The sequence below is a fragment of the Leptinotarsa decemlineata genome, unplaced genomic scaffold (genome assembly GCF_025532065.1).
Source record: "Leptinotarsa decemlineata unplaced genomic scaffold, Ldec_3_MD MMD2_tig00026375_RagTag_RagTag, whole genome shotgun sequence".
In the NCBI taxonomy this organism is placed as follows: Eukaryota; Metazoa; Arthropoda; class Insecta; order Coleoptera; family Chrysomelidae; genus Leptinotarsa; species Leptinotarsa decemlineata.
The window spans coordinates 449574-474818 of NW_027412711.1; the positions used below are offsets into that span (position 1 = coordinate 449574).

The 25245-nt window shown below is 34.4% G+C and overlaps 1 protein-coding gene across 8 annotated transcripts in view; it reads right to left on the reverse strand.

Moving 5' to 3' along the window:
* Window positions 1–25245, reverse strand: part of msn (serine/threonine-protein kinase msn) — a 239473-nt gene that overhangs the window by 94202 nt on the left and 120026 nt on the right. The window lies entirely within an intron of this gene.

Consider the following 25245-nt stretch of genomic DNA (forward strand, 5'->3'; position numbering starts at 1 on the left):
AAGCATTCAGCCAATCTTTGGATAGCTAAGTAAGAAAATTAATATATAATAGTAGTAACTAATCCATCAGCTTTCATTTTTTTGAAAGTTGGGAAATTTTGCTGGTGGGGTTGGGAAAATTTGAATTCCCTTCCCCCCTGGTTTTTTTTTCGCTACGGCCCTGTCTGTGAATACCTTAATTTGATATATGCCTGAATTCTTGAGAAATATAGATTTTTGTAGAGACCAGTGTTACTCATTTTTCTATGTATAACTTTGATGTGAATAAATCTGCTGGTCTCGTTGTTATTACTTATATCTCAACAACAAAAGAGATTTGTCCAACAAATAGTTTCAGACTATTGCATTTTAACTTGGCTTATATCTGAATACATAAATAAAATTAAATCTGGCAATGATATATTCTTTGACAATGGCACTCAATTTGTATAGTATGTACAAGTAAGGCCGTGTAATTCACATAAGGTGTAAACAAATGTTATGAAATTTTTAGATGCCAACTGAGAAAAAAATGTATGTTCCCTTTTTACAATACAGTTTTTTTGAACTTACACATTCCTCACACTTACTTACACATGCACATACACATACACTTACTTACACATTACACTGTGGTGCTTCTAGAAAAAAATCATACCAATGTTCACTAAATTATCATTATTTTGCTATTAACTGTGATTATTATGGTTTTCCTTTAGACAAGTACCAGTCAAACCTTCGCCATGAAGCTCAGACACATACGAAGGGCGCGGCGGTGCCATTCTTTAAAATGGTATTTGGTCTCGGAAATTGCGGATTCTGAAAAGACGAAGTGAACCAAAGACAGCGACTTCCTGCATTCGTCAGGCTAAGATTTCTGCCGTCTTATACTAGACAAGTTCTCATGACGGATCGTTAAAACAAATTGAAACTGATGGTTGGGGAATGTGTACCTTAAGAGAATTGGTTTCATAAGGAGTCACACGGAATGTTTATTGTTTACCTTCACTGTTTAATTTGTCAATGAAGACTTTCCAACTTTTGAAAATACTCAATTCCTCCGACGACCAAGATTTCTTAAAAGATGTTGATGATTTGTCAACTAACAAATACAGCCACTTTTTTTAACGAGAAGTATTAGTATCACCCAGTATACCCGGGTACTCTTTATGTAATTTCTAAGGAGTCCTTAGAATATGAGTAATTCATTTCTAACAATATTCCTTTTTATATCTACATGATAGAATTCAGCAAAGTGTTGGACATGTGTAGATCATTGATTTTTAGCTTCTTTTGTTTACTGTTGTATATACTAGTGAATAATACTCTTTTGTAATTTGGCACTCTTCCTAATACTTCAGTAGTCTATAGGAAAATAAAGATATTTATTCATTTGTTATTTATGAGTTGTCTTAGTTCCTTTTTAAAATTTTGTGAAATTGGATGTTTTAAAATAATACTTATATACTGATTGTTGTTTAAATTTTGTTGAATTTTTATTTCTGTACCGTTTCATTTTGGTTGATTCTTTATTATCTGAGAACATATAGGTATTCGTTATTTAAAAAAATGGTTTTTTTTTAATGTTAACAATATAATATTATTTTGTATCATTCATTTTCCTGTCGAAATACTTGATTGACCTTTTGATGCTATTGAAATTGTCCAGTCAACAACTAAGAAGAATATGCTCCAAAATTCAAATAATAAATTTGGTTCAGATTTAAGAGGGTTTCAACTGATACTCGTAACCAAGTTCCCACAGTAACTTTGTTTTTGATACTGACGACTAAAATATGTTTTTCACTTGTGATTTTGATATGAAAAACATGACCTTACAACATCAATAATATGAAAAGTAATTATTTTCATGCACCAGTCAAAATTATTTCTACGAGCTCGGTTATTCAGTACAATTTTGTTTTTATATAATTTATTCAGAATTCATTATCTTTGTCAAAAGTTTATATCGTCATGGTTATTTTATTACATTTGAATAACCATGTGAAAACAATACCTGTTTGTAAACAAACCCTAGCTACAACCGACATCTTAGTACCACTATAAAAAGGCTGATGACAAGTGTTTGAGCAACGCTCGCGTTTAAAACTCTCACTTTTTACACCGTTATTTATCAAGGGCATAACGCATAGGTGTTTATAGCTCGGCGTGAATAGTGTAACGATACTGAATATACCGCCTGCTAGTACATAAATAGCTATTTTCTGCAGTAAAAAAGGATAGAAAAAAAATGCTATTTCACCACTCCAATGATGATCTGAAAATGTCACTTTTCTATCCCGCAAATCATGAGACTTCCAAATTTTACAACTGGCTCGAAGTAGTAAAAAAATATTTGCCAACAAAATTTATTCACATTCTAGGAGAGATTCGACTAAGTTGGCAACCTACATTTTCATGAAAAACCTCTATCGCTTCAATGGTCCTAATTTTTACATAGTGTATAAAAATTGAAAATATATACAGAACATATATTAGTTTTTGTCATAATTTCTCAGATAGAATTCAGTTTTTTTCTTTTTGTTCCGTTGGTTGCATAAACTGCTAGGCTTGTTACTAAAACTAGATGAATACTACAGTAATATTCAGTACTACACCAAAGGTTCCAAACAGTGCATCACAACTAAAACTAGATGTTCGTTCAATGATCGTCAAAATTATTCCAGATTGATTAGAAATAAGAATCTAAGAAACTATTGATTCTATCCATCCCCAAAAATGAACATTGAACAGTAGCCCTGTGAAATTAGTGAATGGCATAGCATCTGTCAAAAATTTCCCTAGCAATTAAACATAACACACAAAATTCCCTAGCAAGTTAATTTTGCACATAAAATAGATATTAGGGACTTTTTTTGAAAAATTGAGATATGCAGCTGGTATAGTTTTTATTTCTGTACAAAAATTTATATGAATTTCTAAAATTGAAGAGAGGTCTTTCATGAAACATTTTGGTTGGCAACTTGGACGAAACTATCTTTTTGAGTGATAATATTTTTAGTGTTTATAGATTCAGAATGAGGTTAACTTGAAATGTAAGCAGGCGTCATAAACTCTATCATCATTAAAAAAGCGTCAGCTCAGATGACCAATACATAAATAACTTGAATAACTTTTTTGCGCACATAGGATTTATAATTAGTGTGAAGTTACCCACAACTTTTCATCCACAGTTTATGACGAAGGACAATCGAACAGGGTTTAGAATGAGATTTGCGAACAGTGTTGCCAGATTGCAAATATTAATAATTTTACCTGTATTTTGATTTTAAAAACACGATATATTATTGAAACATGTCGAATAAATGAGTCAGCATTCTACATAAACTCATTATATCAGCAAACTGTCCGTATACAAGCAGTAATACCGAAAAAAAATGTAAAATAAGAGTAAAATATTATTCAGGCAAAATTCATTTGTACCGAAACATGTAGCGAATGAGAACTGGAAAAATAGTTTCTCGGTAAAAATTTTATGACTTGTAAAAAGTATGTCATTTGAAATATCCTGCGTTAAACAATACCGAATGCCCAGGAAAGACTCATCCACAAAATATAAAATTTCTCACTGATCAAAAATAGTTTGTTGACGAAAATTTCAGAATTAATTCAGCGAAAGTATAGCTATCGACGTGCCGTAACAAATTTGCGTACCATTCGTTTCTTGGGTGCGAAAAAAAATAGTTCCATATATTCGGAACTGAATTATTCAAAAAAAGTCAAATTTCTCACTTATCAAAAATAGTTCGTCGATGAAAATTTCAGAATATATTCTTCTAAAGTATATCTATCGACGTGCTGAAACAGATTTGCATACCATACGTTCCTTCGGTGCAAAAAAAAAGTTTCGTATATTTGGAACTGAATTACTCATGAAAGTCAAATTTCTCACTTATCAAAAATAGTTTGTCGATGAAAATTTCAGAATATATTCTTCTAAAGTATATCTATCGACGTGCTGAAACAGATTTGTGTACCATACGTTCCTTGGGTGTGAAAAAAATAGTTCCATATATTCGGAACTGAATATCTCAAAAAAAGTAAAATTTCTCACTTATCAAAAATAGTTTGTCGATGAAAATTTCAAAATATATTCTTCTGAAGTATATCTATCAACGTGCCCAAACAGATTTGTGTACCATACGTTCCTTGGGTGCGAAAAAAAATAGTTCCATATATTCGGAACTGAATTACTCAAAAAAGTCAAATTTCTCATTTATCAAAAATAGTTTGTCGATGAAAATTTCAGAATGAATTCTTTGCAAGTATATTTATCGACGTGCCAGAACATATTTGCGTACCATACGTTCCTTGTAGTAGAATATATTCTGAAATTTTCATCGACAAACTATTTTTGATATGTGAGAAATTTGACTTTTATGAGTAATTCAGTTCCGAATATATGGAACTTTTTTTTCGCACCGAAGGAACGTATGGTACGCAAAGCTGTTTGGGCACGTCGATAGATATACCTTAGAAGGATATATTCTGAAACTTTCATCGACAAACTATTTTTGATAAGTGAGAAATTATACTTTTATGAGTGATCCAGTTCCGAATGTATGGAACTTTTTCTTTCGCACCGAAGGAACGTATGGTACGCAAATATGTTCTGGCACGTCGATGAATATACTTTCAAAGAATACATTCTGAAATTTTCATCGACAAACTATTTTTGATAAATGAGAAATTTGATTTTTTTTGAGTAATTCAGGTCCGAATATACGGAACTATTTTTTTCGCACCCAAGGAACGTATGGTATGCAAATCTGTTTGAGCACGTCGATAGATATACTTTAGAAGGATATATTCTGAAACTTCCATCGACAAACTATTTTTGATAAGTGAGAAATTTGTTTTTTTTTGAGTAATTCAGTTCCGAATATATGGAAGTATTTTTTTTCGCACCCAAGGAACGTATGGTACGCAAATCTGTTTGGCCACGTCGATAGATATACTTCAGAAGAATATATTCTGAAATTTTCATCGACAAACTATTTTTGATATGTGAGAAATTTGACTTTTATGAGTAATTCAGTTCCGAATATATGGAACTTTTTTTTCGCACCGAAGGAACGTATGGTACGCAAAGCTGTTTGGGCACGTCGATAGATATACCTTAGAAGGATATATTCTGAAACTTTCATCGACAAACTATTTTTGATAAGTGAGAAATTTGACTTTTTTGAGTAATTCAGTTCCGAATATACGGAACTTTTTCTTTCGCACCGAAGGAACGTATGGTACGCAAATATGTTCTGGCACGTCGATGAATATACTTTCAAAGAATACATTCTGAAATTTTCATCGACAAACTATTTTTGATAAATGAGAAATTTGACTTTTTTTGAGTAATTCAGGTCCGAATATACGGAACTATTTTTTTTCGCACCCAAGGAACGTATGGTACGCAAATCTGTTTGGGCACGTCGATAGATATACTTTAGAAGAATATATTCCGAAATTTTCATCGACAAACTATTTTTGATAAGTGGGAAATTTTACTTTTTTTGAGTAATTCAGTTCCGAATATACGGAACTTTTTTTTTCGCACCCAAGGAACGTATGGTACGCAAATTTGTTTGGGCACGTCGATAGATATACTTTAGAAGAATATATTCTGAAATTTTCATCGACAAAATATTTTTGATAAGTGAGAAATTTGACTTTCATGAGTAATTCAGTTCCGAATATACGGAACTTTTTCTTTCGCACCGAAGGAACGTATGGTACGCAAATATGTTCTGGCACGTCGATGAATATACTTTCAAAGAATACATTCTGAAATTTTCATCGACAAACTATTTTTGATAAATGAGAAATTTGACTGTTTTTGAGTAATTCAGGTCCGAATATACGGAACTATTTTTTTTCGCACCCAAGGAACGTATGGTACGCAAATCTGTTTGGGCACGTCGATAGATATACTTTAGAAGAATATATTCCGAAATTTTCATCGACAAACTATTTTTGATAAGTGGGAAATTTTACTTTTTTTGAGTAATTCAGTTCCGAATATACGGAACTTTTTTTTTCGCACCCAAGGAACGTATGGTACGCAAATTTGTTTGGGCACGTCGATAGATATACTTTAGAAGAATATATTCTGAAATTTTCATCGACAAACTATTTTTGATAAGTGAGAAATTTGACTTTCATGAGTAATTCAGTTCCGAATATACGGAACTTTTTTTTTGCACCGAAGGAACGTATGGTACGCAAATCTGTTTCAGCACGTCTATAGATATACTTCAGAAGAATATATTCTGAAATTTTCATCGCCAAACTATTTTTGATAAGTGAGAAATTTTACTTTTTTTGTTATTCAGTTCCGAATATATGGAACTATTTTTTTTCACACCCAAGGAACGTATGGTACACGAATCTGTTCCAGCACGTCGATAGATATACTTTAGAAGAATATATTCTGAAGTTTTCATCGACAAACTATTTTTGATAAGTGAGAAGTTTGACTTTTATGAGTAATTCAGTTCCGAATATATGGAACTTTTTTTTTCGCACCGAAGGAACGTATGGTACGCAAATCTGTTTGGGCACGTCGATAGATATACCTTAGAAGGATATATTCTGAAACTTTCATCGACAAACTATTTTTGATAAGTGAGAAATTTGACTTTTTTGAGTAATTCAGTTCCGAATATATGGAAGTATTTTTTTCGCACCCAAGGAACGTATGGTACGCAAATCTGTTCAGGCACGTCGATAGATATACTTTGGAAGAATATATCCTGAAATTTTCATCGACAAACTATTTTTGATAAGTGAGAAATTTGACTTTTTTTGAGTAATTCAGTTCCGAATATACGGAACTATTTTTTTTCGCACCCAAGGAACGTATGGTACGCAAATCTTTTTCAGCACATCGATAGATATACTTCAGAAGAATATATTCTGAAATTTTCATCGACAAACTATTCTCGATAAGTCAGAAATTTGACTTTTATGAGTAATTCAGTTCCGTATATACGGAACTTTTTCTTTCGCACCGAAGGAACGTATGGTACGTAAATATGTTCTGGCACGTCGATGAATATACTTTCAAAGAATACATTTTGAAATTTTCATCGACAAACTATTTTTGATAAATGAGAAATTTGACTTTTTTTGAGTAATTCAGGTCCGAATATACGGAACTATTTTTTTTCGCACCCAAGGAACGTATGGTACGCGAATCTGTTTCAGCACGTCAATAGATATACTTCAGAAGAATATATTCTGAAATTTTCATCGACAAACTATTCTTGATAAGTGAGAAATTATACTTTTATGAGTGATCCAGTTCCGAATATATGGAACTTTTTCTTTCGCACCGGAGGAACGTATGGTACGCAAATATGTTCTGGCACGTCGATGAATATACTTTCAAAGAATACATTCTGAAATTTTCATCGACAAACTATTTTTGATAAATGAGAAATTTGATTTTTTTTGAGTAATTCAGGTCCGAATATACGGAACTATTTTTTTTCGCACCCAAGGAACGTATGGTATGCAAATCTGTTTGAGCACGTCGATAGATATACTTCAGAAGAATATATTCTGAAATTTTCATCGACAAACTTTTTTGATATGTGAGAAATTTGACTTTTATGAGTAATTCAGTTCCGAATATATGGAACTTTTTTTTCGCACCGAAGGAACGTATGGTACGCAAAGCTGTTTGGGCACGTCGATAGATATACCTTAGAAGGATATATTCTGAAACTTTCATCGACAAACTATTTTTGATTAGTGAGAAATTTGACTTTTTTGAGTAATTCAGTTCCGAATATACGGAACTTTTTCTTTCGCACCGAAGGAACGTATGGTACGCAAATATGTTCTGGCACGTCGATGAATATACTTTCAAAGAATACATTCCGAAATTTTCATCGACAAACTATTTTTGATAAATGAGAAATTTGACTTTTTTTGAGTAATTCAGGTCCGAATATACGGAACTATTTTTTTTCGCACCCAAGGAACGTATGGTACGCAAATCTGTTTGGGCACGTCGATAGATATACTTCAGAAGAATATATTGTGAAATTTTCATCGACAAACTATTTTTGATAAGTGAGAAATTTGACTTTCATTAGTAATTCAGTTCCGAATATACGGAACTTTTTTTGTACCAAAGGAACGTATGGTACGCAAATCTGTTTCAGCACGTCGATAGATATACTTCAGAAGAATATATTATGAAATTTTCACCGACAAACTATTTTTGATAAATGAGAAATTTTACTTTTTTTGAGTAATTCAGTTCCGAATATATGGAACTATTTTTTTTTGGCACCCAAGGAACGTATGGTACGCCAATCTGTTTCAGCACGTCGATAGATATACTTCAGAAGAATATATTCTGAAATTTTCATCGACAAACTATTCTTGATAAGTGAGAAATTTGACTTTTATGAGTAATTCAGTTCCGAATTTACGGAACTTTTTCTTTCGCACCGAAGGAACGTATGGTACGCAAATATGTTCTGGCACGTCGATGAATATACTCTCGAAGAATACATTCTGAAATTTCCATCGACAAACTATTTTTGATAAATGAGAAATTTGATATTTTGTGGACGAGTCTTTCCTGGGCATTCGGTATTGTTTAACGCAGGATATTTCAAATGACATACTTCTTTTACAAGTCATAAAATTTTTACCAAGAAACTATTTTTCCAGTTCTCATTCGCTTCATGTTTCGGTACAAATGAATTTTTCCTGAATAATATTTTACTCTTATTTTACTTTTTTTCGGTATTACTGCTTGTATACTGACAGTTGGCTGATATAATGAGTTTATGTAGAATGCTGACTCATTTATTCGACATGTTTCAATAATATATCGTGTTTTTAAAATGATAACATCAAAATACAGGTAAAATTATTAATATTTGCAATCTGGCAACACTGTTCGCAAATCTCATTCTAAACCCTGTTCGATTGTCCTTCGTCAAAAACTGTGGATGAAAAGTTGTGGGTAACTTCACACTAATGGATTTATAGGGTTTGAAATTTAAAATTTTATTTAAATTTCATCTTACTGAATAAGTAGAGATTTCTAGGCATCGCGACAAGCTTTTATTATAATATCAATTCTGTAAAGTCATAAATAAATGTGGTTAATGTGATTTAAAATTTTATTCTGATCTTTTTAGGGCACTTAAAAGATTGTTTTAAAAGTTTTTTTATCATTATTTTATATTTTTTATTTTCAATCGAGAGTTATCGAGTCGGAGAGTCCTTCAACAGAAAAACTTAAGGAACGGGAAAAATTATTATTAGGATAAAGTATATTCTATAGAAGTAGGTAGGTACCTACTCCTCCGGCATACCTTATAGAAGAATAAGCTTGTTTATTTCTTAGTCTATTCATTTCATTGATGGCGTCATTATTACATGGCCGAGTCCCATTTAATTTCGAACAGTCTAATTCTTCTATCAGGAGGCTTTCTATTGATGAGACCCTACTTAAAGCCACGTACGCTTGGCCGGCAGCGAACAACTTTGAACCCAAGTATACAACAGTGTGGTCAACCGTACTACCCTGCATTTTGTGAACTGTACAAGCCCAGCATAAAACAATTGGCAACATTCTACGTTCAGCTGTACCATGGCTGAATTTAGCTGGAAATTGCACAGACTTCGGTTGAATAACGTCGATTCCCATCTTTGCCGAAGTCGATACGGCCTGATGGAATGTCCGTGTCATACAGTTGTGCTCTCCGGAAACAGGGCCATATAATTTCCATTATATGACTGATGACACCATTCACTAGATCCTTAGACACATCAACATTGTATGGCAACATCACCTTGGCCCCCACAAGTATTTCCAACTCTTAAGACAAACCCCCAGTCTTGTTTATATCAGATGGTATAATATTATTTAAATCTATATTATCATTTTTTCTAGTACAATCTTTTAGACTATTTTGTACAATTATTTTATTAAAATGCAAATACATATGTGTTCTTACAACCTACTACACCATTTATTGTCTTCTTTTTTGGAGTTCGGGAAGTAGGTATTTAAAGGTAAAAGCTTGATTTAATTTTTTTTCTAGAAATATATATTTTTTATTGAAGCCAACATTGGATGTGGCATCTATTTCATGGTGGGCCTACCAACTGCCTATCATAAACGAATGCGTATACAAAATTTCGTGTCCCTGTTATTTACCGCTGAGGAGATCTCTCGTACGGAGCCGAACCTGGCAACAGCATCAGGTCACGTTTATGATTAACATGCATTGTCATCGGTTCTGGACCAGCATGCAAAATTTCAGGTCAATAGGATACCGGAAAGTGGGTCGAATTAAACTTGCAAGATACATACAAGACAAGTTAAATGAAAGCTTTTAATAATAGAAAATATTAACGTTATAGATTCTATTGAGTTACGTCAATCAACAATGCTTTGAGACTTTACCGCAATGAAGAGTAGTATGCCAAAGAATGTAAAACGAGGAAATACAGGAACTACATCAATATACGAAGCAGTCTATTACAATCAATATACACCAACAGATGTAATTATGTATCTGATCGGCCATTTTGATATCTACTCATAAAATGTCTTATTTCATATGTTAAATTGAAATGAAAATGAAATGAATTATTCTGTAATTACTATCAATCATCTCTCTAGTAATTATACTGAATCTTTCAATAATAGTTCCACTATCAATGAAAAATAAGAAAACGTTTAATATGAGTTCGAAACATCAAATAAGTAAATCGACATAATTTTGGTTATCTTTGATGAAACTCAAAGTGAAATGTATTTGAAATAAATTCTACCCTACGTAGTAAAGAAAATTTCCGCCAAGAATATGACGGTTATTTTGTTTAGAAAATTTGTGTTCGGCCCCGTATGGCACCGTAAAGCTTTTGTGAGACAGACTTGATGCGCGCGCAACTAAATTATGATGGATTACGTTATGATAATTTACGTATTATATACATTACGGATATGATGGAGTACCTACGTATTCTGTACAATACGGTTGCTACGCTTTAGCGATATGATACATTTAGTTTATGATACAATGTGAATATGATGCGTTACGATTACGATCGGTTAGCGTTTCTATAAGTACGTTATGAATTTGTACGTTATGACAAAGTAAGTTCTGCTGGTTTACATTATGATGAATTGCGATTATGACGGCTTACGTTTTTCTGCATTACGTATTCTGTATATTACGATTATGATCTTGTGACATTATGATGCATTGCGATTTCTTTCCTTTGCTGTTGATGGAGTACATTATGATGAATTACATGGACCCCCTTCACAACAGGGTCATTATAAGAGTTACTTTTTGAACAGCCTTCGTATAATTGAAATATGTGAAATGAATATATTGTCAACAATTTGCAGGTACCAATAAGTAAAAACTTTAGGACACTGTACACTTTCTTTTCAAAATATTCTATGATCAAGTCGAATGCCTATAAAAAAAATGGATATGTGTCAAAAATCCATTTGCTGGATATTCCAACACTGTCGGAATTTTGTCAAAAATATTTATATATTTCAACCATCATTTATATGAAACATAAAAAAAACAGTGTTCAAGCTGACTAAATTATAATATTCATTAGAACATTTTTGACAAAACCATCCTTGCGTAAACCTAGCTATAAACTCTAACTAATGCACACACAAAAAATGGAGTAAGAAAAAGACGAACACAATCAAGACAAATGAATAAAAAGATGGCAGCAGCGCCGCAGCCAGCTTGACATCTATCTTCATGCTCATCATGGATAATTCAAGAATTCGAAACATGCTGAGGTATTTTTATTCAAAATCGATCTCGATAACGATGTCCAACCTTCATGTTCAATTTGTAGATGAAAAATTGGTTATTTTTTAAAATTGAAGATGTTAATATAAGCGAGAGTATTTGTAACAAAGTATTAATCGGTTGTTAATTTGAGTTGTTAAAACAACCACATGCAGAATTTTAGAAGAAGCTGTTCACTGGGGATAATTTATATATATATATATATATATATATATATATATATATATATATATATATATATATATACAGGATCAACCAAAAAATCCTAAATTATTTTTTTGCCTATATCTTCTTTATTCGCAGACATATTGAAAATATGTCCACCTTTTGCCATTGGCCTTGGGCTACTCCCATTTTTGAATTTTTAAATACGGAGCTGTATTTTTTGTTCTAGTTTTTGGATCGTAGACGTTCACTTCATTCAATTTTATATTTCGGTAATATTCGATTATAATTGTGTGAATATTTTCTTTTAAATTACGGCACTGGAAATTGGTTGACTGAGTTGAATAAAAACACAATAGCAACTTTCACGTCTCCCTATGAACCGTAGAGTTTTTCGAAATGGAACACCCCATTTTTACGGTAAAACATATTAGGGGGCAAAATAGGCTCAAAATTCCTTCAGATTCGTGATCAGGACTACCAACTTACTACGAATATACTTTTTTCCTGAAAAAAATTCAGTCCTGAAAAATCCGAATTTGTCTCACTCCTTATGGAAACACCCCCGTATCTTCCGTAATATTCGAGGTGGAACGATGAAACTCTCAAGACTGATGGAAATGCTCAAAATGCACCTACCACCTGAATGGGGTTGGCCAAAGTGATATACACTGACCGCCACTCGCGATGGAACACCCCATTTTTACTGTGGACGGACAGTGTATATAACTTTGGCCAACCCCATTCAGGTGGTAGGTGCATTTTGAGCATTTCCATCCGTCCTGAGAGTTTCATCGTTCCACCTCGAATATTACGGAAGATACGGGGGTGTTTCTATAAGAAGTTAGACAAATTCGGATTTTTCAGGACTGAAATTTTTTCAAGGAAAAAGTGTAATCGTAGTAAGTTGGTAGTCCTGATCACGAATCTGAAGGAATTTTGAGCCTATTTTGCCCCCTAATATGTTTTACCGTAAAAATGGGGTGTTCTATCGCGAGTGGCGGACAGTGTATATCACTTTGGCCAACCCCATTCAGGTGGTAGGTGCATTTTGAGCATTTCCATCAGTCCAGAGAGTTTCATCGTTCTACCTCGAATATTACGGAAGATACGGGAGTGTTTCCATGAGAAGTGAGACACACTGTATGTGTTTTGATGAGCAGAAAAAAAAATGGTAGCAATAATAACATCCGCAACGAACACTATAATTATAATGAAAATTGAAATGAAGTAAGTAATTTATAAACACAAAAAAATTAATTGTGCAATAAATGTTCGAATTGGAGTCTTTCCATTTCGAGACAATGGGATTATAAGATGGTCTGCAAGATCACCAGATCTTACTATTTTGGACTATTTTCTATGGGGGATATTGAAAAATAGGATTTACGCTGGCAGAGAGATAGAAAATGTGGAAGAATAGGTACCTAAAAATGAAAAAAAACTCTCGAAAAACTCTATGATACATAGGGAGACGTGAAAGTTGCTATTATGTTTTTATTCAAGTCAGTCAACCAATTTCCAGGGACGTAATTTAAAAGGGAATAATTCACACAATTATAATAGAATATTACCGAAACATCCCGAAATATAAAATTGAATTTGATTTCTCAGTATGAAGTGATCGTCTACGATCCAAAAACTACAACAAAAATACAGATCTGTATTCAAAAATTCAAAGATGGGGTGGCCCAAGTCAGATGACATTATACATAAAAGATTAATGGATATATTCTGAGAGACCACATCAAGTGCCAATAGCAAAATGTGGACCCAGAACCAAAAGAGCTATATTCGATTTCTTTACATCATTGAATAGCTCTCTATCTCTTATCGTTTACAAGATCCCCATATACAGAAACGAATTTGAATAACATAACACTCAAGAAAGTGGCAAACCATAGACACGTGTTTCGGGCTTTTGGCCCATCATCAGTATGGTGCAGCCAAGTGTAAGGATGGGCAACACTTGGTTACCAAAAGATAGAAATACAAATACACGGTTGGCTCCTGTTGGTGGCTCCGTGTATTTGTATTTCTACCTTTTGGTAACCAAGTGTTGCCCATCCTTACACTTGGCTGCACCATACTGATGATGGGCCAAAAGCCCGAAACACGTGTCTATGGTTTGCCACTTTCTTGAGTGTTATGTCCGATATTAACTTCTGTTTCTATATATATATATATATATATATATATATATATATATATATATATATATAGCTGTTTCAGCCTATTGGGCATCGTCAGTACCGGGCAGGCGGTTCTCGATTGAAGACAAAATGTGAAAAACCAAGAAAAGTACTTCATAAAAATAACTGCGTAAACGCAAGCGAGACATAAGTGGAACCACCTCTTAAATTTAAATCAATATGGGAACGATCAGAATCGTATCCAGCAGCTTGACTGAATATATATATATATATATATATATATATATATATATATATATATATATATATATATATATATATATATATATATATATATATATATATATATATATAATACAGAATACTAGGAGGTTCAACTTTATTGGGTTATCTCGAACATATTAATTGAAAGGTAGTAGTGAAACAACTTATGGAATAGTTTTGATGAATGCCAATACCAAAACATTTTTTTCCTGGTTTATTTTTTTGTCAACTGAGTCAGTATCATCTCCTGGTGATCGTCTTCATAACTACTACCGATAAAGCAGAGTTCGGTCACATGATTAGAAAATCTAACTCTCAAAATAAATGTTAAATGCAATCTATCAATTGTCAGCATTGTAAAAGTGAAGTGAGCAATTGTGCGATTGATATTATTTCCATTACTCGACTTGTTCTTAATTTCAATATTTTCATTTTATAACCACATACATGATGTTTAAGGTTTCAAAGTCATGATATGAGAAAGAAACATGCAATTATGAACAGATAATCTTAATTCTATTCAACTATTTGCCAATGGAACACTAGTTAGTTCAGTCAATGACCTTTTTCCCGTGGATGCCACACCTTCTGGAGGGCGAACAATGTTATATTGAAAATACGGCCGAACCTGTACCGGAGGGTGGATGCCACACCTTCTGGAGGGCGAACAATGTTATATTGAAAATACGGCCGGAAATGGATATATTGACTAATTATAATAATCAACTTTTGTTTAAAAAAGTTTGTTCTTAAAGTCAATATTTTCTGACTTATTCGCGAGTGTCAGTTTCAATTTTTCATTCAATAAACCCACATTTTCAGTTTTGACAGTTTTTTTAGACACTTAGTTCTTAGTGGTAAGTTATGGTGTCAATACAACGGGAGAAATAGCTTGTTGAAAGTTGGTTCTTATTCATCAAACACCAAAATTGAAAGTTTCAACGTGAAGTAACAAAAAAGCTGCATTTTACGTATTGACGAATATAAAGGCAATTTTTTGCAGTTCCAACAATGCTCTTTTCACTCCAAGCTAATTTTTTCAAAAACTGAGCATTGTAAACTGATAAAAATTCAAGACCATAAAGTGGTAACGAATATTTTCAATTGGGGTGGTAGGTTATAAGAGAGAGATAATCATATTTTTCGTCTCCGAAAATATTTGATGATTTGATTCATAGCCAGTCTTCAAGTATGCCTACTGACTATGTGAATAATATAATAAATAAAAAACTAAATAATAATTTTCATTTTGACTCGCTCAGTTTTGATGTTAGGGATTAAAAAATGAAAGTAAAGGTGTTTTTAAACACTCCAAAAATGATTTAATAAGTATTCCCTGAAAAATTAATTGTTTATAGATTAATTCTCGTTGAAACTAAATTTTGGTGTTTAAAAACCAACTACTATTCCGTTTGTATCGTATTGGGTATACAAACACAATAAACCCATCATCCTTTTTGTTTTTTTATAAGATAAATTTCTACTCAGGATGATGTTTTCGATAAAATACTTTTTTAGTTATCCGCGAAAAACCGCCTCAAAACGTTTATAGGTTAAAAAATTCACAATTTCACTTGCGAATAAGTCAAGAAGTATTTATGTTCAGAAAAAAATTTATTGAACAAAAGTTGATTAGAATTAGTCAATTTGTCCATTTCGAACTTACCTTCAATAAAATGTTTTTCACCCCGGAGCAGAAATGGCACCATTTCTTAGGGTCAACCTCTTATAAAAGGTGAACTTTGAAGTATAGGCTAAGTAGAATCTAAATCCAAATTTTTGTGCAGATCAGTGTTGTTTAGCACAATGGCAGCTGAACTCAGAGTACTGGCCAGACAAGCCTGCCTCTGTAAAATAGAGAGCATTGTCTGAGCGATTTACTATAAATATTTATAGACCACCAGGTAATAGAGCCATACATAATCATTAGTCTGACGATCATCTCATATATCCAAAAGATATGTTTGGGGCCAAGTTATTCTAAAGATACTTCGACAAGTCCACAAAGATAGTCCGGCTTAGTGTAAAACCTTTTGAAAATGAGCCTTCCAAATGATTCATATCGAGAATAATGCCTTGATATTTCAGTTCCATTGCAAATGGAATAACATTACCAATGAAGGAAAGGGGACTTGAATCATCCAGATTTCATAGTTTTTCTGGAGATTACAGACAACTGTTCAATCTGACACCAGCTTTCAATGTCATCCAACGTTCTTTGGATGACATTACAGGCTACCTTTCCTGACATACTCCTTGCAATAACCAAAAAAAATTAGTAAATGAAGACCAAAATCATCCTGCATAAATGTTATAGTTTGTCATGATACTTTAATTTGGTTTCATAACTGGCAAAAACTAGGATTTTCTCAAATTGAAATAAAAACCTTTCAGTGACGTTTTTCCACTTGACTTCATTTCTGAAATTCACATTTCGAATAATGATGTTTATGTTTAATTTTGTTTGCAATCTGTCAATAATCCAAAGAGTGTAAACTTTCACTAGCTATTGATAACTATGTTAAAGCTGATAAGTGGAATTTGGAACCTCTGGCGTGAAATGAATCTATTGAAAACATATTTTGAAAGGTGCGTCAAGAGACAACAAAGTACACCTCTATTTCATATAAAGCAAAGTGAATAGTGTACTCTGAGTACATGCAGCGCCGATGGTGCTATCATGGTTGTTGATAAAATGTTAGTATAATGATATCACCAAAGCTCATCCAGAATCGTCATAAATAGACGTCGTTCTCTGTATCGTTCCGAAATTTCTTTGAGAGAAAACTTTGTTTAGCCTGCTTTCAAATAGAGTAAGAATATAGTCTGGAAATTATGACAAATTACAAGCAATATAAGTTTTCTAATCATACGATCATAAATTGCTCTATAGGCAGGAGTAAATTCATGAACGAAAACCTCGAGATAAACTTGAAAATATTTTCAAAGTGCAAGAGAAGTGAAATAATAATTAAAAATCAATTAAGTGGAGCATCATAAAATACCTATTATTATTGGTTCAACAGTTTCAAATTATTTAATTGATTTAAAGCATACAAAAATATTTGGAGTTTCAATTCAGTTTTAATTACAGAAGAAGTTTCATTGAACTAACTTGTGGAACTTGATCCCTTGAATCTGAAAATCTCTAATCTAATAATGAAATTTATCATCATGGATTACATGAACAAACGATACCTATCTGAATATAATTCTAACTTTTTACATTTATGAGGAATACCAAACATAGTTTGAATTGAAGGGGTTATATTTTTAGGAGTGATTAATTTTTGGAAAAGAAAGTTTTTGACTTTATAATACTCCATCTTGATACAAAAAAACTTGGGAATCTTCCAAAGAAAGGAAGGAAGTAATCAATTCGAAAATGAGTAACTCTATACATGATCATGTAGATCATGCATGATCTACACATCCATTGAACGCTACATTGAACAAATGGTACCACCCTAGAAATAAAAACACCAGAGAGGACAACCGCTGGAGAAGCGGCACCAACCCCACAAGAAAGAGAAGTGGTACCAACCACGGAAATAGAAATATATATATATATATATATATATATATATATATATATATATATATATATATATATATATATATATATATATATATATATATATATATATATATACCTGGAAGAAAAGAAACTGGACTTCTACACCTACACGATCAAGAGAGACATACCGCTTCACGCGGCCATCCGCGGAACCCCAGAAAACGTGGAGGCAGGCGGAAGACGTCGGAAACAACCCGAAGAAACCACTATTCCTAGTGAAAGTGCCCAAAAATGAGGAAAAGATATTCGCACTAAGGACATGCGTAAACCTAATAGTGCGGGCGGAGTCGCAAAGAAAAAATAAGGAACTAGTGTCACAGGTGTCAATTTTTTGGACACTCGCAAAGATGTTGCCATTCAACGGCACGTTACGTGAAATGTGGTGAAAACCACGAAAACAGAGACTGCACGAAAATTACAGACACGTATGGAACGCCGTTTTACTTCTTATTGTCACAAATATTCATTCCTCAATTTATTCAACTAACAATGTATTTGTTTGAATTTAATTGATTCATGCATTTGTTCGACACATTAAAAACGATTGTTCCCAAAATTTGTTCTATTTTAAATGACACTTGATTTAAAATTTTACATGAATTAATTTGTTTGATGAAAAGTTGCGAACAGTTATAATATAGATTCATTGTTTGAAATTTTTGCAAGTAAATGTTTGTCATATATACTTTTTTGGTAACTATCGAATAATTTACTACAATTTTTGTGAAACATGAATAAAAGAATAAAATGGTTTGTTGATAAATATAGTTACATGAATTAAAACGATTGTTGATAATTTTAATTCGGCGCTAGCGTCGAACGGATTCTTGCAGAAGCTGAATTTTTAAATCTGGCAACATGATAGTTTAGTGATAGTAACACAATATTCCGTCCGACCGCAGCGCTGAATAAAAATTATCAACAATCAATTTAATTCATGTATCACCTAAAAGCAACAATCAAAACAATTCATTTTTACAAAATACCGATAGAAAGTAAAACGACGTGTCACGCCGTTTTACTTTTTTTAATATTCCTTTGAAATGATCTGAATTATTTCGTTTGTTGAATTTCAGTGATACATGAATTAAATTGTTTGTTGATAATTTTTATTCGGCGCTGCAGTCGAACGGATTATTACCGTACTATGATCAATGACATACATATATATATATATATATATATATATATATATATATATATATATATATATATATATATATATATATATATATATATATATGCAGTTATGATGTAGTTCAGCAAAAATACGTCCGACGTCAGCGCATTGTATTGCATTGTATATGTTTCCTTCTTCCAAAAACTTATTTGCCTCTAGTATAGTTTGACGAATCCTACGCTTCATATTAAAACCACTCATGATAAATATAATATTGTAATGTTTTCACTATGAACAACCCGAACCATCAATTTCTGTTCAGTTGGGTAACCTATTTCTTGGTGTCAGTGTCAGTATTAGGCGTATTAGACTATAACTATAAGCCGTGCTTACGTTAACTATGACGTCTGGACATCTTACGTTAGACACAGTCTACAATTTGTTTCTCAAAAGTCGCATAACATTTGCCATCTATACAATCAAACAAGATATACTAACCACAGAATAGTAACATTAACGAAAACTTGATGACATTTTACAGACACCAACCAAGAAAACTGTAAGAGGAACTAGTTTGACCAAAATCCGTTCGACCGCAGCGCCGAATAAAAATTATCAACAAACAATTTAATTCATGTATCACTGAAATGCAACAAACAAATCAATTCAATTCTTTCCAAAGGAATAATAATAAAAAGTAAAACGGCGTGGCACACCGTTTTGCTTTTTATTAATATTCATTTGAAATGAGCTGAATTATTTTGTTTTTCGAATTTCAGTGATACATGAATTAAATTGATTCTTGATAATTTTTATTCGGCGCTGTCGTCGGGCGTATTTTTATGGAACTACTCAACTGTATATATGTATGGCGTTGGTCATAGTACGGTAATAATCCGTTAGACCGCAGCGACGAATAAAAATTATCAACAATCAATTTAATTCATGTATCACCTAAATGCAACAGTCAAAACAATTCATTTTCACAAAATACCAATAGAAAGTAAACCGGCGTGCCACGCCGTTTTACTTTTTATTAATATTCCTTTGAAATGATCTGAATTATTTTGTTTGTTGAATTTCAGTGATACATGAATTAAATTGATTGTTGATAATTTTATTCGGCGCCACGGTTGAACGGCGTGTTGTCGTACTATAAATGAACTAGCATGTTGCCATATGTAACAATTGAAGTTCTTGATAAATCCGCTCGATACCAGCGCCGAATTAAAATTATCAACAATCGTTTTAAATGTATCTTTCAAATACAACAAACTTTTTAAATCATAAAAAAATTTAATTTTTTGTCAGAAATTAGCTTTTTAAAAAGACTGATGAAATAAAATGATACTTGCTTGAGAATGTTTTGCACAAAAGTTGTAACCAAATTTTAAATTGAATGTATTAAAGTGAATGTTGCAAATATTGAACACTTTCAATAAAATTGAAATATAACAATCTTTATTATTCATAGAAAAATATTTAGTATGGAAAGTTAATTTGCTATATTTTCAGACAAACAAAAGTCTATTTTTATTACCAACAATGTTTCATGGAAAAACTTTGACAGTCATTCAAATATATTCATTGAAATTTTATTCCCAAACTTACTTTTAGACAATGAATTTAAAGTTTCATTGTAATTCAACAGTCATATAAATAACTAACATTTTATTGAAAGGTCAAAATTATATGCGGAATTGAAACGTTTGTTGAATTTACTCGAATAATACATTCCATTGATTGTTGAATTAAAATGTTGGTTTATTGCTGAGTTGAACTATATGTATATAGATTATTTTTCATCATAATATATAATAAATGGGCGTTCCATTTTCCAATACTCTGAAACAATATTTTTCTTCGGAATCAATAAAAGCTTCAAGTTATTTCATTACTCTTTTTTATTCAAATAACAATTTTATTCATGTAACATTTTAAATCAAGTGTCATTTAAAATAGAACAAATTTTGCAAACAATCGTTTTTAATGTGTCGAACAAATGCATGAGTCAATTAAATTCAAACAAATAAATTGTTAGTTGAATAAATTGAGGAATGAATATTTGTGACAATAAAAAGTAAAACGGCGTTCCATAGACACGCCAGCGAAGTGCGCGAACTGCCTGGAAGCTTACCCGGCAAGTTACCGAGGCTGTAAAATGTTCCCGAGGCCGAGGACATCAGCATGGAACAGAGAAGCCGACAGACACAGGTCTAAACAACAACAACAGTCATCTGCCAAAAAGACGATTCCACAAAAAAAAGGAATCGGACAGCGGCAATGAACTAATCAAAGTTCTGAGCAAGCTCACGACGGAGCAGCAAAAGATCGCGCAAGCGGCATTAGCTGCACTAATTCAATCACCCGGGAGACAATAATGCCTGCACGAATCCCGGAACAATTAATAGGATCGTGGAACATAAACGGTGCCACAGACAGGCGAAACGAGCTACTGGAGCTGCTATCGCGTCTAGACATAGACGTCATGGCACTGCAGGAGACAAGGTTAAGGAGCGAAAAGAGCTACCGAATCTCCCGCGAGAAGATCAAGTCCCAGACATACTTGACATCGCACTAGTGCAGAACATCGAAACTACGGAGATGGAAGTACTAGACGAAGGTTCGTCAGACTACAACCCAAACTTACAATAGGAAGAGGTGAAATGGAAACAGACACCTCAACAAAGCGAGTCATCGACTGGATGAGATACCAGCGCGCCATACACGATGGGTGAGATACTGCGCATCGAAACAAGAACAGATCTGGAGGACGCCACACACCAGCTGCAACAGGCGATCATCCAAACGATGGAAAGAAGCGCACGGGAAGTCCCAGCAACACGCTTCAACTTCCAAGAGCAGCTCCCACCAGAAACGATGGAACTGATCAGAATAAGAAGACGCCTAAAAAGACAATACCAAAGGACACACGCACCTATGGATAAAAGGTGCATGCAAGGATCCAACAGGAAAGAAGAACTGAGAGCTATCCGAGAAAGACAATGGACCACTCGTCTGGAAGAACTGAACACTGAGGACCAGTCTGCATGGAGAATGCAGAAAGTACTCAGGAATGGACCTCGACAGCCATGCCCGCCAATACACGGCGAGCAAGGAATCGTCTACACTGACCAGGAAGGCGGACGCATTCGCGAACAACTTCGAAAGGCAATGCAGAGAGAACGACGTCCCATTCACGGACGAGGTAGACGAAATAGAGAGACAGGTGAAAATGAACGGTACGAAGGCTAAGACAACGAACGGACAACGCGCAACTCCTGGCCCCGACATCTCCCGAGGAAGTGAAAGAAATCCTAAGACATCTATCCACTCGGAAAGCACCAGGCCCGGACTGAAAGTACTACCGCGCAAGGGTATAGCAGCCATAACAAACATCATAAACGCTATACTCAGATTGCAGCACTTCCCGTACCCGTTCAAAGAGGCAACGGTAATCCTCATCCCGAAGCCCAAGAACCACCTGTTCCCAGACAATCACAGGCCAATTAGCTTACTTCCTTCCATAATCAAAGTGGCTGAGCGTGTCATCTTGAAGAGACGCGAAGACCAAACCAGAGAGCCAGGAATCCTCCCGGATGAACAATTCGGTTTTAGATCAGAACCTTCGACAGAGCTACAAGTTCTGAGGGTAGTAGACTTCGCGACCGAAGGCTTCAACCTCGGCAAAGGATACAACACCGGAGCTATCTTCTAAGACGTCTCCAAGGCGTTCGACAGAGTTTGGCATGACGGACTACTGGCCAAGATGAGCGATTTCGGATATTCAAAACCAATAGTAAAATTAATTCAGTCTTTTCTAGCTGACAGGCGATGCCGTTGCAGAGTAGGAGACGAACTATCAACAATTCGACTACTGGAAGCAGGGGTTCCGCAAGGAGCAGTACTTTCGCCACACCTCTTCTCTGTATACATAGCGGACGTGCCCAAGCCAGAGAACAACTTCAACAAATTGGCGCTCTACGCGGACGATACGGCCCTGCTGGCGAGATTCACGAGCCAAGCGCATGTCACGAGGTACTTGCAGCAACAGGCAGACAGATTAGAGGAGTGGGCCAACCTGTGGAAGATCAGTATAAACCCTGACAAGAGTCAGGCGATACTGTTCACTCGCAGGTTTGTACAACCGGAAGGCAACGTCACCTCTAACGGAAAAGAGATTTTGTGGACCAACAAAGCGACATACCTGGGGGTCATCTTAGACAGGAAATTAACATTTCAGTCTCACGTACGGTAGAGAATCGGAATGGCTAGACATGCCAGAAAATGCCTGGCACCTATCATAGGACGCAGAAGCAACATGGGGTTGAAAGTGAAGTTGCTGATGATCAAAACCGTTCTCATGTCCATAATACTGTATGCCTGCACTGCCTGGGGCCAGTGCGCACAGACATACAGGAAGAAGATACAGTCGTTTATGAACGCGAGCGTAAGGGCCGTCGTAAACGCACCGTACTACATTCCCAACAGATTTATATACAGAGACCTAGACCTGGACACGCAATATGTGGACGTGTATATGAGAGAACACGCAGAAAATCAGATCGCACAACAACCCAGCGCTACGCGATCTACACGATGCGTTGAATATGGATGACCCCAGATTCCAAGAAAGGGATAAATACCCGAGGCCGACCAAGCACCCCCACGAGTCGCCGTCAGGAGACTCAGGTAAGCATAGCACTAATCAGACTAACTCTCTTTCAGGTAGGTTCAACGCAGAACAACTCTGCCGCGATTCACTCCTCCTCAGATTCACTGACGTTTGCTAGACGCTAATAACAATAGCCGCCGGTTCGTTTTCGAGGGCCCCCATTCAAAAATTCAGTTAAGAATAGTCACGACAAAACATATAATCGATCGCGAAAGAATAGCACCTAAAGGCTGACTTTCGACCAAAAGAGGTCAGATGTCAATCATGCTGAAGTGCCCATCAGTAAGTTGAAGACCGCTTGGGGTGGATGGATTGGGGTATTAGGTTCTCCTCGCTAACTAGCTGGGGGGGAAGCTTCTACTTCAGGGCACTCAACCCGGGAAGGGACATGGGGAGGGGGGTTTGGTCGTGATACTCAGACGGTTCACACCGTTCTGAAGAGACCATGCCCGGTTCTGATGATGAGGCAATCATGTTGTTGAGTTTTACCTGAGTTCTTCTTCTTCTTAGTTGACCTCATCTCCCCGTTAAGGTAACGGATTCCTATCCGTTTTCACGGATTCCTATCCGTGAAAACTTCAGATTTCATATTCGATACCTTAACGGGAAGATGAGGTCAACTAAGAAGAAGAACTCAGGTAAAACTCAACAACATGTAAGTAGTAGGTAGTAGAGTTTATGGACACTCTACCTCTGAACACGTAACGAATACCGTTTTACCAGTATAGTAAGAAGTGAGTTGAGCAGGGTCAACAAACTTCTGAACACGTAACAGCACACCTAGATAATGACAAATGAGATTTTGACGAAACGTCGGTGAAATTAGAGATAATATCACATACACGGATCAAATACCCGGAAAAAACAGTTCAGCATATTCCTATCCGTGAAAACTTCATATATATATATATATATATATATATATATATATATATATATATATATATATATATATATATACAAATAAGAAAGTTATTGAGTGTCTTGATATAGAAACAGAAGTTAATATCGGACATAGCACTCATGAAAGTGGCAAACCATAGACACGTGTTTCGGGCTTTTGGCCCATCATCAGTATGGTGCAGCCAAGATCTATCACAAATGTGCGGTTGGCTCCTGTTGGTGGCTCCGTGCATTTGTATTTCTATTTTTTGGTAACCAAGTGTTGCCCATCCTTACACTTGGCTGCACCATACTGATGATGGGCCAAAAGCCCGAAACACGTGTCTATGGTTTGCCACTTTCATGAGTGCTATGTCCGATATTAACTTCTGTTTCTATATATATATATATATATATATATATATATATATATATATATATATATATATATATATATATATAAAAATGGTTAAGTATGAAACCTATGCAGAACCAGCACCACAAACTGTAGAAAGGTGTTGCTTTTACTTTTTATAGCACTAGAACTTGTGTAATTGAAAATATCAGTATTCAGCGACTAAATCTAGAAG